This window comes from Passer domesticus, chromosome 3 (genome assembly GCF_036417665.1).
Source record: "Passer domesticus isolate bPasDom1 chromosome 3, bPasDom1.hap1, whole genome shotgun sequence".
Lineage (NCBI taxonomy): Eukaryota > Metazoa > Chordata > Aves > Passeriformes > Passeridae > Passer > Passer domesticus.
In genome coordinates, this window is record NC_087476.1 from 97,841,201 (window position 1) to 97,856,095 (window position 14,895).

At 39.2% G+C, this 14,895-nt stretch overlaps 1 long non-coding RNA gene across 1 annotated transcript; it reads left to right on the forward strand.

The window, feature by feature from the left end:
- The first annotated feature begins 238 nt into the window (after window positions 1–238).
- Window positions 239–6,659, forward strand: LOC135297234 (uncharacterized). The gene is made up of 3 exons (XR_010359277.1): window positions 239–336; window positions 2,060–2,185; window positions 5,930–6,659. It is a non-coding gene; the product is annotated as an uncharacterized LOC135297234 (long non-coding RNA).
- Window positions 6,660–14,895: the final 8,236 nt, after the last annotated feature.

Here is a 14,895-nt window from a genome sequence, read left to right on the forward strand (position 1 = left end):
CTTGCTTTTGGGGTTTTTCAGTTGCTAGGAATTCAAAATATTTGTGGCTTTTTAAAAAATAATTTTGGAAATTGCGTCAGTGCTGAGGCCCTGGGGCTGGAAATGCCAAGTGTTACCTAAGTGGAATAGTTGGCAGCCCAGCGTGGCACTGTGTGATAGGAGATGAACCTGGGGCAAGAGGAGCCAAGCACCAGGGGTAGAAGGCCCCCAGCTGTTTCTGAGTCACAGTCAGGCAGAGGAGCAGTGCCCTGATTGCAGAGGGCTGCTGGCTGAGCAGGAGAAGCAGCCCACACACAGATCTTGGTGGCAGAGGGAAACCAGGCACTAAATCGAGAGGTGAGCGGATGAGGATCAGAAACTTTTGACTGGCAGGAAGCAATGGGTTTTCTGAAGAGGGACCAAAATTGAAGGAGACCCAACCAGCCTTAACCTGTCATGCTTCCTCCTTTCACATCTGCTGCTTGCCACAGAAGTCTGGGCAAATGGAATTTTTTTTTTCCCCCACCCTGTACAAAACTGTCCTGCCTGGTGGATTCAAAAATGAATGACGAGCAAAGTCAGGAAACAAGAAGACTTGTCAGGAGTCTGGAGAACAAGAAGACTTTTCTCCAGGAGTCTGGAGAAAAAGAGCTCCTCATTGTGAAGTTAGTGGAAAAAACCAGAGCAGACACCCCTCCCTCCCACTGGCATAACACGCAGTTCTGTGGAGTAACACACAAACCAAGGGAATCCTGCCATCTCTAGGGAAGGCTTTAAGATGTTAAAATTCCCGTTTTCCTTGGCACATGAGGAAATGTTGTTTGTTGTTTTAAAATGAATATTTCAGTAGTTCCAGCAGAAGAATTTACAAATCTCATGTACTATAATGAGGAGAGTAGTGTCTGTGCAAGTGACATCTATGAAAAAGAATCTGGAGTGTTCAAGTATGTCCCGTTTGCTGGAAAAAGTTAAGTTTGATAGTGTAGTGCTCTTTACAATATATTTTAAATATTTTTATGTATTTAAATATATAAGATATATTTTATATATGTAAATATGTAATATATAATTTATGAGATATTTGGCTGCTTTGTTTCTTATTCAGAATTTAGAAGCCTATTGTCAGTAGAAATTACCCTTCTTCTTTGAAAAGGCCTTTTGTTCTACCTAAGAAAATAATTTTATATTGTCAAGAAATTCTACTCAAGCAGAAGGGAAACTGGGTTTTTAAACCTTTTTTTCCTGTGCCAGGTGTCCTTGCTAACAGCTTCACTGTAGTTTGTGCAATGGTCTGTCTGCTTTATTCCTTGGCACTGCCTGACATTCTGATAAACTTTCAGTAAATCTGCACAGGATTAGTCATGTCCAGGGTGAAAATATGTTCTAGAATATACTCATAAATATTGCTCAGTACCATTTTGCAACAATATACATAAAGGAATTCTCCATTTGCCATTATAATGTCATACAACAAGCACTAGACTGCTGCAGTGCAGTTGTTCATACTTACCTCTGGGGAATTTTTATGGCCTGTGTTGCAAACTTCTCAAAATCCAAACCAGAAACTTCCCATTTTGGTTCATTTAGGTCCCCAATGGCTTGCCTCATTCTGTTTCCAAGGGTTTTGGGGTCCAGGGCCCCATTTCCTTTTGTTCAGAGATGGTACTCAAATGTGATCCCCACAGGACAACTGGTCTGTGTTTTTCCAGATACCTTGGAGAACAGAAGTGTAAGGCAGACTTGAGGGAGATGGGAGACGTACTGTTCTGACCTTCTACCTTTCCAGGGATTTGCAGAGGGGAATACTGACCTGGCTGAACTTTTCTGCCTTATTTTTCCTTCTAGGCAAATTCCCTTCTCCAATCTTCTCCTGTGATAAATTAGAGACAGATATCTGGACTGCAGAGACTTTTATGGATAAATGTGGCTATCCATACTATGTAGCTATATACTATTCCTCTACCATATTGCTATTTTCTTTCGACAGCACTTTTTTCTTATTGACATCTGGTAAGTGCAGACTGAACTTTTGAAATCCTGGATGAAGGAACAGCTCTGATTCTTTCCTTTTATCCTGCAGGGACAGCCAAGAATAGGGATGACTTTGGCTGACCACCCAGCTACACGGAAGGAATATGGCAGATGGGAATATCACCAAAGCAGAGCAGGTAGAACTAAAAAGACACAGAAGATTTGGTGACCTGAGGTAAGGTGGGAAAGGTTTGCAGGTAGGTGAATGCTCAAAGTAGGGATCCTGAGAACCCTAGAACAACACTCCATGACATGACACTCCTAAGCTCCTGAGAAACACCTATCTGGATCTTTTGGGATAGTGGGTACAAGTGAAAACATGCATCACTAAGGTAATAAATATCACTGCTCTAGTGAGAAATGTGCCTCCTTTTGAGGGAGGGCTATGGACTTACTTCACTGAGTATAGAAGAGAATTGCATAGGCTTGGATTAAGAATGACAAGTAACTATGAGGGACTTCAAGAAATTTGTTACCAAGCCAGAAGTACCTGATGAGCAAACAAATGATGAGTTATCTCAAGACTGGGGTGTGGAATAAATAAAGACACAGTAAAAATATAAATCAGTAGGATCAACACCATCACAGAGCCAAAGAAATAGCAAAACAAACAAACCCAAAAACATCAGAAGGGCAACAAAAGGTGTGAGAAAAAAAGTGTTGAGGATAGTGAAGTCAAAGTAGGACATTTATAATTATGTCAGGGACAAAAGGTCTGTCAGAAACTGCTTTAGCCAAGGGGAAGTTGTTCATGGATGTCCTAGATAGTGCTGGGAAACACTGCAGTTTCTTCACCTCAGCAAGCACCAGAAAGAAAAGGAAGAGACCTGCCAGAACCGAAAGGACTGTTTTGTAGCCCAAAAAATTGGAAAATTCCTGAACACTGTGTTGAGGAGCTGACAGAAAAGTATAATGGCTCACCAGGGCAGCTGGAATCTGCTTTTACTCTCCCAAAAAGGCAAAGATGGGAAGCAACAACAGGACTGGCAAGAGCCAACTGCAGTATCTTTATTGTCCCAGCATGGTATGGATCAGGGCAGCTTTTTCTTCCATGTCTCCATGCATTATGTATAGTGTGTATGAGTTCTGGAGTTTTGGTTTTGTATCTTTTTAATGTAAGTGAATTTCATTTTGTGTGTGTCTGTGTGGTCTGTGTGTGTGTGTGTAAGACCTTTGCATTTGAGTCCTGCTTCTGCTTGCTCTCTTTATGGTCTCTCATTTGTTTAGGATGATTACCTGCCCTTACTAAGGCAGCACAGAGTGCTCAGAAAATGCTGAACTTTATGCTCAGCCCCAGCATCCCCATTTGTTCAGACTCTGTGTGTACCCAAAATCTCAGGCTCAAATAAAGAAGGTGATATGATACTTATAAATAAAACTGTGCATGACTAACTCATGCATCTGATGGAAGAAAATAAGGTGACATTTGAGGTTGCAAAGCTCATAAGCACAAAATGAGAAAGATTAATGAAATTGCACGGGGCAAGAGGGTTCATTACTACTGCCTCGCCTGGACCATCATCTGTGAAGAACATGATAACAGAATACTCTGTTTAACCATGGGATAGGTATGGTTCAGACATGCAAAAAGGACACCTGTGTTTTTCTGGTTGTACACATGCCCTGATTTGGGGAAAGCACTGGTAGGTACCAAACAGTCATTAGGTGTGCTGGGGATGCTGCAGTCACCAGGCCCTTCTTATGTGGAGGTAAAGCAAAGGCATTAAAGCTTCCATTAGCATGGCATGTACAGCACGAGCTTCTGCTCACTGGATATCCTGTCACTGACCCTGAAGTCTGCTAAATCTGTAGGATACTTAATTGCATGACTTGCTGAGAATATCCACTTTATTTCATAACTGAGCTGGTCTAACTTTAGTTTCTGATTATTAACTCTTCAGTGAGCAAGGGCAGTCTCAGAAGAAAGGGACTTTATGCTTTCTGAACATCTTTTCCCTGGAAATGAGATCAAGATTCTTGAAGTCTTGCAATCTAAATTGCTGCTCTTTGACACTTGTTTGGCAATTGAGAAGCGCAGGATTCAAAACAGCATCTTAGAGGTGAAAGGCTACATATCCTGTTAGTGGGAAAAATCATCTACAAAAGCAATGGTATTTGTCAAGAGCCTAGAGAAGATCTGACATCAGGAAAAGCCTTTGTGAAGTCCACCACAGTAACAGAAATGCATTCACCTTGATTTAAATTATTCTTTTTACAGTGAAATCTAAAAATGGAGTAAGACAGGGCTATGACTTAAATGCAGGAACTGTGACAAATAACAATTTATATGAGGAAATGGAAGTGCTACAGGGATTAGGTTCTAGGGCAAACTTGTCTTGTGAAAAGGATATGAAGTTATGTAATGGTAAAATAAACCAGCTTTGTTTTGTTTTGTTCTCAATATTTCTTAAAAAAAAGGATAGTGACAAAAAGGAGAGCAGAAGTAAAGGTCTGACATTCAAGAAAGGCTTGCTTGTGGACAGAAATTGCTGAACAGTTTATCCCTGCGAAATTATTTCCTCTAGGATGTTGTTAACATGATGGAAATATGCGAATTATTGATTACTTTGCCTCTGAATCAAACCTGCAGGAATGCAGGAATGAAAAGCTAATATAAATAATCCTGTTTGATGGGGAACATTTTCTGAATTTTTGCTCTTGAACCATTTCACTTTTAATAGTTACTGGGACTGTTCTTTTTCTTTGTTTGTTTTTCTTTCTTTGCTCTTTCTCATGCAGAACAATAAGAACTCAACTAAATTGCACTCTGGTGAGGATTTCTGCAAAGAAATCTGAACTGTTGTAGCTTAAACATTGAGGAACTGGAGAAAAGAAACAAACTGCATCTTTCCTAGTGGTAAAGATGGGTTGGTACCAAATGACTCCACAGTCATTCTGCTACTCTTTTTATTAGGCTTCAGCAGCTGGGAAGTTTTACGTGCACGAGAGGTCAGGCAGTTTGCTGAGCTTGCTGTTTTTACTCTGAAATCATGGCCCTCCTGCTCCACTGAACAAAGATGCTGAGGAGTTCCTGGAGCAATTTTCCAAATAAAATATGCCTTTTTTCGTTAGCCAAATATATTGCAACAATGTTTCAGCAGAAGATGTTTCCTGTAGTGTGGCAATTTTGATTAACATGCTGAGAGAGACCTGCAAAGAGGCAGAGGCTGGGTAGGCACAGACTGCATCACTGCGTCCCATGAGGTGGCCCAGTAGAACTAATGTAGAGACCCCAGTCTCTGGTAAAGCTGCCCACTAATGTAGAGACCCCCCCACTAGTAAAGCTGCCCACTGATTCAAGACTTGCCTTGAATCAAGCAGAGCTATGATTTGAATGAGAGATTTTTCAATGTTTATTTTCTTTCCTTTCCCATGTAAATGCTCCAATTATTTTAAGGCATTTCTTTTTTTTTTCTTTTTTTTTCCTTCACCAAAAATAATCTCATCTTCCATTCAAAAAAATACTGAGTTTGTCCCCATATAGAAAAGGAAAACTATGAAGTCAGCAGTTTCATATTTTTTTTTACTAAGCTTTAGTGCTAGTCATGTTACAGATGTGGACCAGAAGCTTCTACCTGAATTTTCATCCCAACAGACAGCTCAGTTAATTCATTAAATGTAGGTATTTTTCAATGGAGGAATAATGTCACCAGCATGACATGAACTGCCTTTACCTTGCTGCCCTCTTTGACCTCTAGCACTTTCCCTAGGGATGCCTTTGCCATATGTAGCATATCCCGAGGGAATGAGCTGGACATGGAAATCTCCACACATTTGACAACGAGTGTGGGGGACAGCAATGCACAGGAATATTCCTTTGCAGATTTTGGAAGTGCTTTCAAGGAGAAAATCACCAAGAACTCCCTACTAACTATTTTGTGGTTTTGACAAAGCAATTTGCCTTCCTTACATCTTCTAGAGTTCGAGAAGGATTTACTCTTCAGCAAGCTCGCTGTTTTGGATCTGTACAACTGAAGGTCTTCAGGGTTTTCCCCTCCTGCCCAGCAGCAGCAGCGGCCTGACTCCAGCTCTGCCCTTCAGATTCCCGGGACAAGGATGGAGGAGCCCTGCAAACCCCTCCGCTCCCGACAGCGCCTTTTTGCTACCACCTAGTGGGCATGGAGAGGTGTGAGAACACGGACTCGTGCAGAGGTGCATGTCACCAACAGGGAAAGAACGTGGAGAACTGCGTGCAGACATTCCCCCGATTTCGATTTGCTGTTCCAGGGCCCTGAGCCTGCATGAAGAGACACAGTCATCATGAAGCACCTAAGCACTGCCAGGTGGAGGTGGCCTCGGAAGCCTTATGGCCCTGCTAAATGCTGAGGAGGGGACGGGAGGAGCAAGGCTGTGGCCAGGGAATGTGGATTTCATTTTTCTTCAGTCAGCCAAGACTGGAGAACCAGAAAACACAGGACAACAGGAAAAGGAATCAATTCACTTGTGAAGCAAGGCTGAGATGGCAACTAAAACCAGACCCAAACCGGGAGACCGGGCACAGGTTCATTTAGCTGTAAATCCTACAGGTAGTGATGCACAGTAAATACAACTTTAGTACAGAGGCCATTCTGTTCAATCTCCTAAGAATTTTTCCCAGAAATAGACACAGACACAGAACTGAGCCAGCCATATGAGAGCATTGAGCCTGTCCATTCCATGAGGAATCCCGGGCCAGATACTTGCTAAGGTATGCATATGCAGCGCTAGTAATTTTCATGTACCAGCTGATCCTACTGAGAACCTGATCAGTTCTGTCCTGTTGATTCCCTACTGGTTTTGTTGGTTTATTGCATGCTAAAAAATCTGGGAAATTACATGAAGCAGAAGTAATGCTGGGATAATTACGTGTTTGTTCTCCCCAACAAAATCCTAGCATTTAATGTACATTATCCGTATTTACATCGCATTTCTCTCCTGAAAATCACCTTTATTTAAAAACATGAATGAATACTAATACCCAATATTTTAAAACCACAGCCAGCAGAACAGTTTCTTTTAATTAATACAGAAGAATCTTTCCTAGCACTTCAATTTAAAATGTTGATACTGACCATTAAAAAAAAAAAAAAAAAAAACTTGTTAAATTTCCCCTGGAAAGAAAAATCAGTAGCTGGAAAACCTGAAACTGAACTCTGAAGTCCATTTAATGAGACAGACCTTACATATAAAGGAAGACTTAATCCCTTTTCGTATTAATACATCACATGAAGTTTTAAAGTAAAGGATTTTCTTGGAATTAATCCAGAGCTCCATTTTCACTATCCCATAGGCTGGAGACACACATGCTTTTGTATAAATCACAATATTATAAATCCAATATATTTCACTCTCTTCATGCATGTGAAGGAATTAAAAACAACCATCAGATCAGGTCTACAGCAAATAAGTCGACTTCCATAAGTACATAAATAAAGTTCCTGTGATTTTACATTTATTTTAGAACTTATTTAACTCAGACTATCAGACTATATTTCCATCACAGAAGGGAAGTGGGAATTAGAGAGAGAGGGAGTAGATATTCATTTAATAGAATTAAAATTTTACCTCAGTCTCTAATAATGGAAATAAATCCCTTCGGGTCTCTGTAGTCAATCCACCGCCACATCGTTGGGAGCTCCGTGTCAGAATCCCCTGTGTCTGCAGCAGGGAAAAGGGAGATGTAATCCTAATTGTGCAGCTCCCTGCTGTCAGCTGTATGAAGTGGAGATTAAACCTGTTGGGCTCTTTGGCTCAGCAGTCAGAGAGTGGGTTTTAGAAAACATGTTGAAATTCAGCATACACATGATAAAAACCATGTTTTTTGAAAGACAGGGTGTATTTTGAAAGGTGAATCTTATCTCATATAAGCAGAAGTCATAGATTTAAAATTTCAATTCCTTTTAGATCCCAAAGGACAAATTAGTCTGAGTTAAAGAATATAACAGTCATTTGCAAAGCAAAAAAATAAAAGTAAAGCACAAGGCAGTCACAGTCCTCCTAAAATGAAACAAAATTATGATGCAAAGATTCTGTCAGCTTTTTCCCAGGAAAGATAAAACCAGTGAGATTAACACAGAAATCTTTAAGGTAATAATCTAAAATTACAGCAGAGGGTGCTGTCATTTCTCCTTCGGTTCATGCTGTCAAGTGAATCCACAGTTCTCTTGCCTCCCGAGTTGCTACTCTAAAGAATCTTAAAAAAAACCCAAACAACCTAGAAAATTTTGAAATGCAGTGGAATTTTTTCTGGAAGGGAATTAGAGACCACAAACAGAGGAAGAAAATGTACACTGGTACAGATTTAAAGCCAGAATTCAAATGTGAATGCTTTCTACTTTAATTGTAGAAAACTGTAGAAATTTTTTGCTCCTGTCTGCTTATATTTAATTTAGAAACATAAATGTTAGACCATATTGTTGTCATTACTGGACTGCTAAAACAGAAATTATAGGATAGTATCGTTAAATGTTTGCAATATCCTGCCTATGAAAGCCACTTATTCATCCTTTGGAAGAGCCGACAAAAGAATGTACTGCATCCTTTCCTGCCCTCTGAGATAAATAAATGATCTAGAAATGGTCCTCAGTCTTTTCTGCCATCTGAAATTTCTACTTAGCCACTACATCCTTTTGGGTTTTTCCCTTTCCTTTCATAGCTTGGTTGCTCAAATCATTGCCTGTGAGGCCAAAGTCAAGACAAATACTGAAACTCTGGTCAAGTTTGACTGCAGAGAGAACCCAGGCAGGAGGTTAGATGCTGAACTTGCTGCAATGCTGAGTGTCCCTCAGGGTCAGCACAAAAATGCTGAAACACAGTTTATGGTTTCTAAACCTACCAGAGGCAGGATGAACACTCCACATTTCCTACTGTGCTGGAACAGCCAGACCCAGTTCTGGGCTTTGCTTGCCATAAACTCAGAGACAGCCCCATTCCAGGTTGTCTTTACAATTAAACATATAAGAAGCTAATCTTGCTTAGGTATTAATTGTCCTCCTCATGCAATTTATGTTATTTTAGAAAGCATAAGGTACAAGCTTTACGAGGCATGCTTGCAGCATAATAAATAGAATAAATTGGCTAGATTTGTCATGGTTAAAAAAAATAAAAGAAAAAAAAGTGGCAAAGTTTTCGTTGCTGTGTCAGTTTATTTTTAAGGGAAGTAACATGAAGATATTTTATATGAGGCCCACAGGTCCCCCATCAAGGTATGAGCTCAGTTTGGTCCATCAGGAATGTAACACCAACGCTGTACAGTCCTGGCAAAGTCCTCACTGACTTCAGTGGGGTCAGGTTTTAACTCTACAAGGTCACATCATTTCAGGAGAACTGAGGGTCTGGTTTGGTGTCTGTTTGCTTTGGACCCACCAGACTGTCTCCAGCCTCATCTCTGCTATTCTCACGAGTTCTCTTGTTCTTATCTCCTCCCTGTATTCCTCCAGTCCCACCCACTGGGCTCCACGCTCCTGATGTTGTATCTTGGCCTCTAATGAGAGGAGACTGTTGCAGAGTCTCTGCTTGATGTGGTGCTTAACACATTTTTTTTCAGGTCTTACAGTCAGACCCAATCCAGGAAAGTTCAAGACAAAGTGGTAACTAATTGAAAACTAAGGATTTTCCACTTTTTGAGGATATCAGAGGAAGGCATTATGTATTGGATTTTGGAGTATTGAACTTGTGATTTTTTTGCAAGTCAGGGCTGGCAGTGTGTTTAAATAAAAGATTTATTAATCTGTTCCAAAAGGCCAAGTTACCATTTAATAGCTTTCAGCAGTTAGCAAAGGCTGTATTTCTGCAAGCCCTTTGTGGATTCAACACTTTCTTACATCTTTCTTCACTTCTCATTTTGTTTTACATAGGTTTTTCTTCCAGATCTTTATTCCATTTATTAGAACAAATACTGGCATGAAAAATACTCTCTCTGTGAATTACACCCTATTAAATTTAACTTAAAAAGCAAGGAACTCTGATCTGAACCACTATTGCACTTTTTACACTGGTTATCCATTTGGGTTCCTGTGTTTTCTTTACAATCATGAAAATAAATTTGTTGGTATTTTCTTAATAAATTAAAAGCCATCATTTGGGGATAAGATCCAAAATAGCACGTAATCACCTAGAGCAGAGCTGAAATTTAATTAGACCCTTACACACAGATCAGTTGCAGTGTGGCACCTGACCCAATTCAAAATTACAGTTATTAGATGTGACATAAATAGAGCAGGTACGGTCACCTAAAGGGGGGTGAGGGACCGGGACAGAATTTAGATTGCATGATTGCAATCCATGACAGGCACACACAAAATCTTTGCTCTAGGGATTAGACACTCTGTTCTTGGGTGCCTCTGTGTGTCTACAGAAGTGCTGTCATACCAACTGAGCAGAGCACCCTCATGTCCTATTTTCTATGAAAGTAATTAGGGATTCTTAAGCCACTCATCCCTAGGGGTGCTAAATTGCTCTGGTACATGGCCGAGATATTTGATAACTCTGGATTTGGCACACAGCATTAAAAAATAATGACCACTTCCATTAGAAAATGAATGGGTGTTGGGGGAATTTTGTACTTGTGGTGATGCCCACACCACAGGACCACCTCCTCCATGAACAACAGGTTTTCCAAGGTGATTCTGGTGATGCCCCAGCCTTATTACAAGGGTGTGATATAAAGCTTACTGCTCCTGCCTTTCTCTCAGGATTCTCAAACCCATAAAAATTCTTTCCATTACCAGAAGATGAATTTAGGGATTAAGTTCATTACCAGTGTACCCACTTTTTATTTATATGTGCCATCCATTAATTTTCAGGAGTGAGCCCCAGTACAACCTTTGTGTATTACTGAAGGGAGCTTGGAGCTCAAAATCTCCATTACAAATAACAATCAGTTATTTTTATTAATCTGTATCAGTTTGGAAACAAGCCCTTGGTATATCATATGGTCAAATATCAATATTGGAAAAGCATTTTCCCCAGTCATGCTGAACGGCTCATTCTCTTGGTGGACTGTCCAGTTTATTCCTATTGTTGAAAGCATTAGGGAAGGCCTTATCCCTAAAGCTTGTCATCTATCACTCCTGGTGGTAAACATCATAAATATTCCAAAATCCAGTGTAGGTGTTGAGACAAAAAGAAGATAATGAAGAGGAGAAATTGCCAAAAAGAGAAAACTGATAATATTTCTATACAATCTAACAGCTTGCCAAAAGTAATAGTTTGGACTTCTGTAGATTAAATGGAGATATACAAAATCAACTATTTTACTCTAGATAAGATCACTTCTTTGATTTAGAGCCCAGGAGGAAGAGAATGCCATATCTCCCTCCTTCATCTTGTAGTCTGCTGAATAATTTGTGGTAATTCAGAAATAGCTCCAAGCCCTCACATCTGGAATTGTAGGGGCACAGTGGAAGTCTCACCCCTACTTGAAACTACTTGAAACATTGATAGGGAAATTATACTTATCAGCCAGAGCCTGAGGTTCCAACCAGCTGGCTGGAATGCACACTGACAACTGCAATGAGAGAGCAGCTCTTCTGCATGATGATTTGTCCTATACAGGGCAGAGGCTTGAAGGCATGAGAAAAGGCTGCTGCAACACCTTCCTAGGCATTCTGCTCCTCTAAAAATGAAACCTGTCAGTGTTCTTCTCCCTCCTTTTTTTGTTTGTTTTTTTGTTTTTTGTAGATGTGGATGTGTAAAATTGACAGCTAATGTGAGCATTAGAGTTTACAGTACACTCTCAATGAAAGGCTTGTGAAGACTGAGTGTGTATGTGTGTAAGGGGGTAATGTAGCCCATTTCTGTCTTCTCATTCTTTAATCACCATCTAGCATCTAGAATCTTCTGTATTTTAAATTGCAGTGGATTAAAGGAAACAGATGTGGAACCAGAACTCAGATCTACAATTAGTTTTAAGATCTTGTCTGACGTTCTTTTCACTTCATATTTCCTGTCTGGGGAAATGCTATTACAGCATCTAGGTACATTTAAGTGCTGTTATGTTTAAGTGCTATACAAACCCATTATAAAAAATATGCACACCAAACCCAAAGAGCTGTATTTCCAACTTCACAAAAGTACTTTGATAATTAAGTTACAATTTTTTTTCCAAAAAAAGGTTTGAGAAGAGGAGACTGATTAAACCCAGCATCAGTTGGCAGACAGGACAGACAAAACAGGTTTCTTTTCATTTATGTGATGAGGAATATCAAGTGGCAAATGCCTTTTTTCCCCACTCTAGCTGTATGATAAAAATCAAAAGACAGTATTCTGAATTTTTAAACTTTTAAAACAGTTTCCAAACTTCAACTTTGTAATCAGATCAAAGTTCTGAACATGGCTAAACAATCCCATCTAGAGCTCATTGAGTGTTATCTTCCAAAAGCAGTAAAATAGCTCATCTCCCTTTTCTGTTACAATTATTTCACTAAATATCTGACATTTACTGCTGACATTGAACTAGTGAGGGATTTTTTTTCTCTGTTTTCTTTCAAATGGAAGTTTCTTGTGAAATGATGAGGAACATTTCAGACTTGTGACAGAAATATTAATAACTCTGCTTTGTCCAATTTTAAATATGGTTGAATATAGAGCACTTCAGCATATAAAGCAGGAACATAACCGCTAGTGTCTGAGAACTCTTTAGCATGCACTGCCAAATATACAAATGCACACATTTCAAAACCACACAGACATGAAAATTTGCAATTGAGAAGCTAAACGAGTTCAATAAAAAGACAAAAAAAAATCTTTATGTCTAATGGCAAAGTACCCCGATGCTGCTATTTTAGGAAGGAAAATTAATGACCATTTTCTACAAAGGAAGCACTTCTTCTTTGTCGTTTAGAACTGATTAGTAAATGGATATGCAGAAAGCTCTCAAAGGAATTAGTGAAATATGAATCTGTGCACTTCAATCTATTTTATACATGTTCTGCACGACCTCAACAACTAGAGCTAATGCTCCCTCAGCTCCATTGAACTAATTAAGCTAGGTCATTATATTAATAATAGGTTGCCCTTCTGTCTGCATTTATGGCACTTAGCAAGTCACTGTGAGTGTGAACACTTATCTCATGAAGGAGAGAGCTCCTGACAATGAATTAGATTAATCCATCAAGAGAACTAATGTGACTTGATTACTGTTGATAACTGAAGAAGCTGGCATACACAAACAGGTATCTGCAGCTGTAGGAAGCAAGCAACAACACTGCAAACAACTGGGCAAGGCCCCAAGCCTGTATTATTCAGCAAGGAGGTGGCTGACACCAAGACCTGGTGACAGGATGCTCATGTGGCACATGCAAAGGGTGCCACAGGATCTGAATGCTGCTATCGATGCTTAGGTTAACTCAGCTGGGTTGGTATTTTGCCACAAATAGTTCTAATGCCATCTGTCATGTAGAAATACCTAATCTAATTAGTTTTCACTTATCTTTTTTTTCTTAAGTGGCATGAAAAAGTAAACATATTTCAAGAACAAAATTAATTAGGAAAAATTCTGCAGTCACCACCCCGAAAGTATAAAGGCAACTGCACTTTGGGAATGGCTTTGCCAGCTTTCTTGTTCTGTCAATTCTTTCACCTCCTTCAGTTCACTTGCTGATAGAGTGCCATAGAAAAAGTTCCTAATGGCTTGGAACCTTAGCTCCTTAAGATGATGATACTTGGCTGAGAACAGAATGCAATGATTCTTCTGTCATAAATGTTAAAATATAACAAAAAGTTGATTGCTGGGATAGAGGAAAAGGTTTCAAAATTTCTGAAGTGGAAACTTATAAAGAAAAAAGGTTCTCTTCCTGGCAGAGAAAAATACGCATGTGAACTGATTTGTATTATGATTTAGTATGAAACAAGTTAAAAAAAAAAAAGTTTTTCAAGTGATCTTAATGCTGTCTCCTAGAAGTTGATTAGCAGTTCCAGAACTTCCTTCATGAAGAATGCAGCTTTAGAGATCTATCAATAGCACCCAACATTTTTGATTCATCATTGGCTGTGGCACAAGGGAAGAAATACTTGACTTGTAGTTTCATGCCTACAAACCCACTATATTCAATTTGTTTTCCTCATAAATAGGGGAAGGCATGAAGTGATTCAAGTCTCACAGAAGTGTTCTTCAGCCTTTCCATGTCCCCTCTGCCCTCCTAACCACAGGCTGAGGATCCAAAGATTAAGCTTGGTGAACTACCAAGATCTTCTGTAGGCACTGGAGTAGGGAAGAAAATGTTCATACGGTTTGTTAAACAAACAAACAAAATGAAATGTCTATACAATTAAGCTGTTTGTTTAAAACAGGATATATTGAAGTAATTCAAGATTTTATGGATACAAATTTGTTTAGGTATTTATCTGCAGTGTAACAGTCATTTAGAGATGAAGTTACTGGAGTGCTCTTGAGCTTCAAAGGCATAATTCATGGCACTCTTCTGTTTCCTAACAGCACATGGCAATATAGGCAGCCCTATGAAATAGCCATAAAATAGCTATTTGGATGCATAATAGCAAATACACACTAAACCCAGTAAATCTTGAGAAAAATCTGACAACATAGGAATCACTGGGTGCAGCTTGCAAAGGTGATTTTATATATTATTCACATAAAACTATTACTTTGACTAATGAAGTCTATAGAACAAGGAAATGTTTCCATAAACAGCAGAACAAGAGGAAGAAAAATAAAATAAAATAATGTGCAGGCTATCTGTGCAGGCTATCTTAAAACATTTTTGACTGTTATTTCAAAATCAAATTTCCACAAATAAAGAGAAAAATTTTATTCATTGTGGCACTCTCTGCAAAGTCGGAAGGTTAAAAGAAAGTCATTTTGTAACCAAGCATAAAATAGGCATTTGAAAAATTATTTAGCTGGGAAAAAACACAATTTTTTCCACATTAAGATAACTTAAGAAC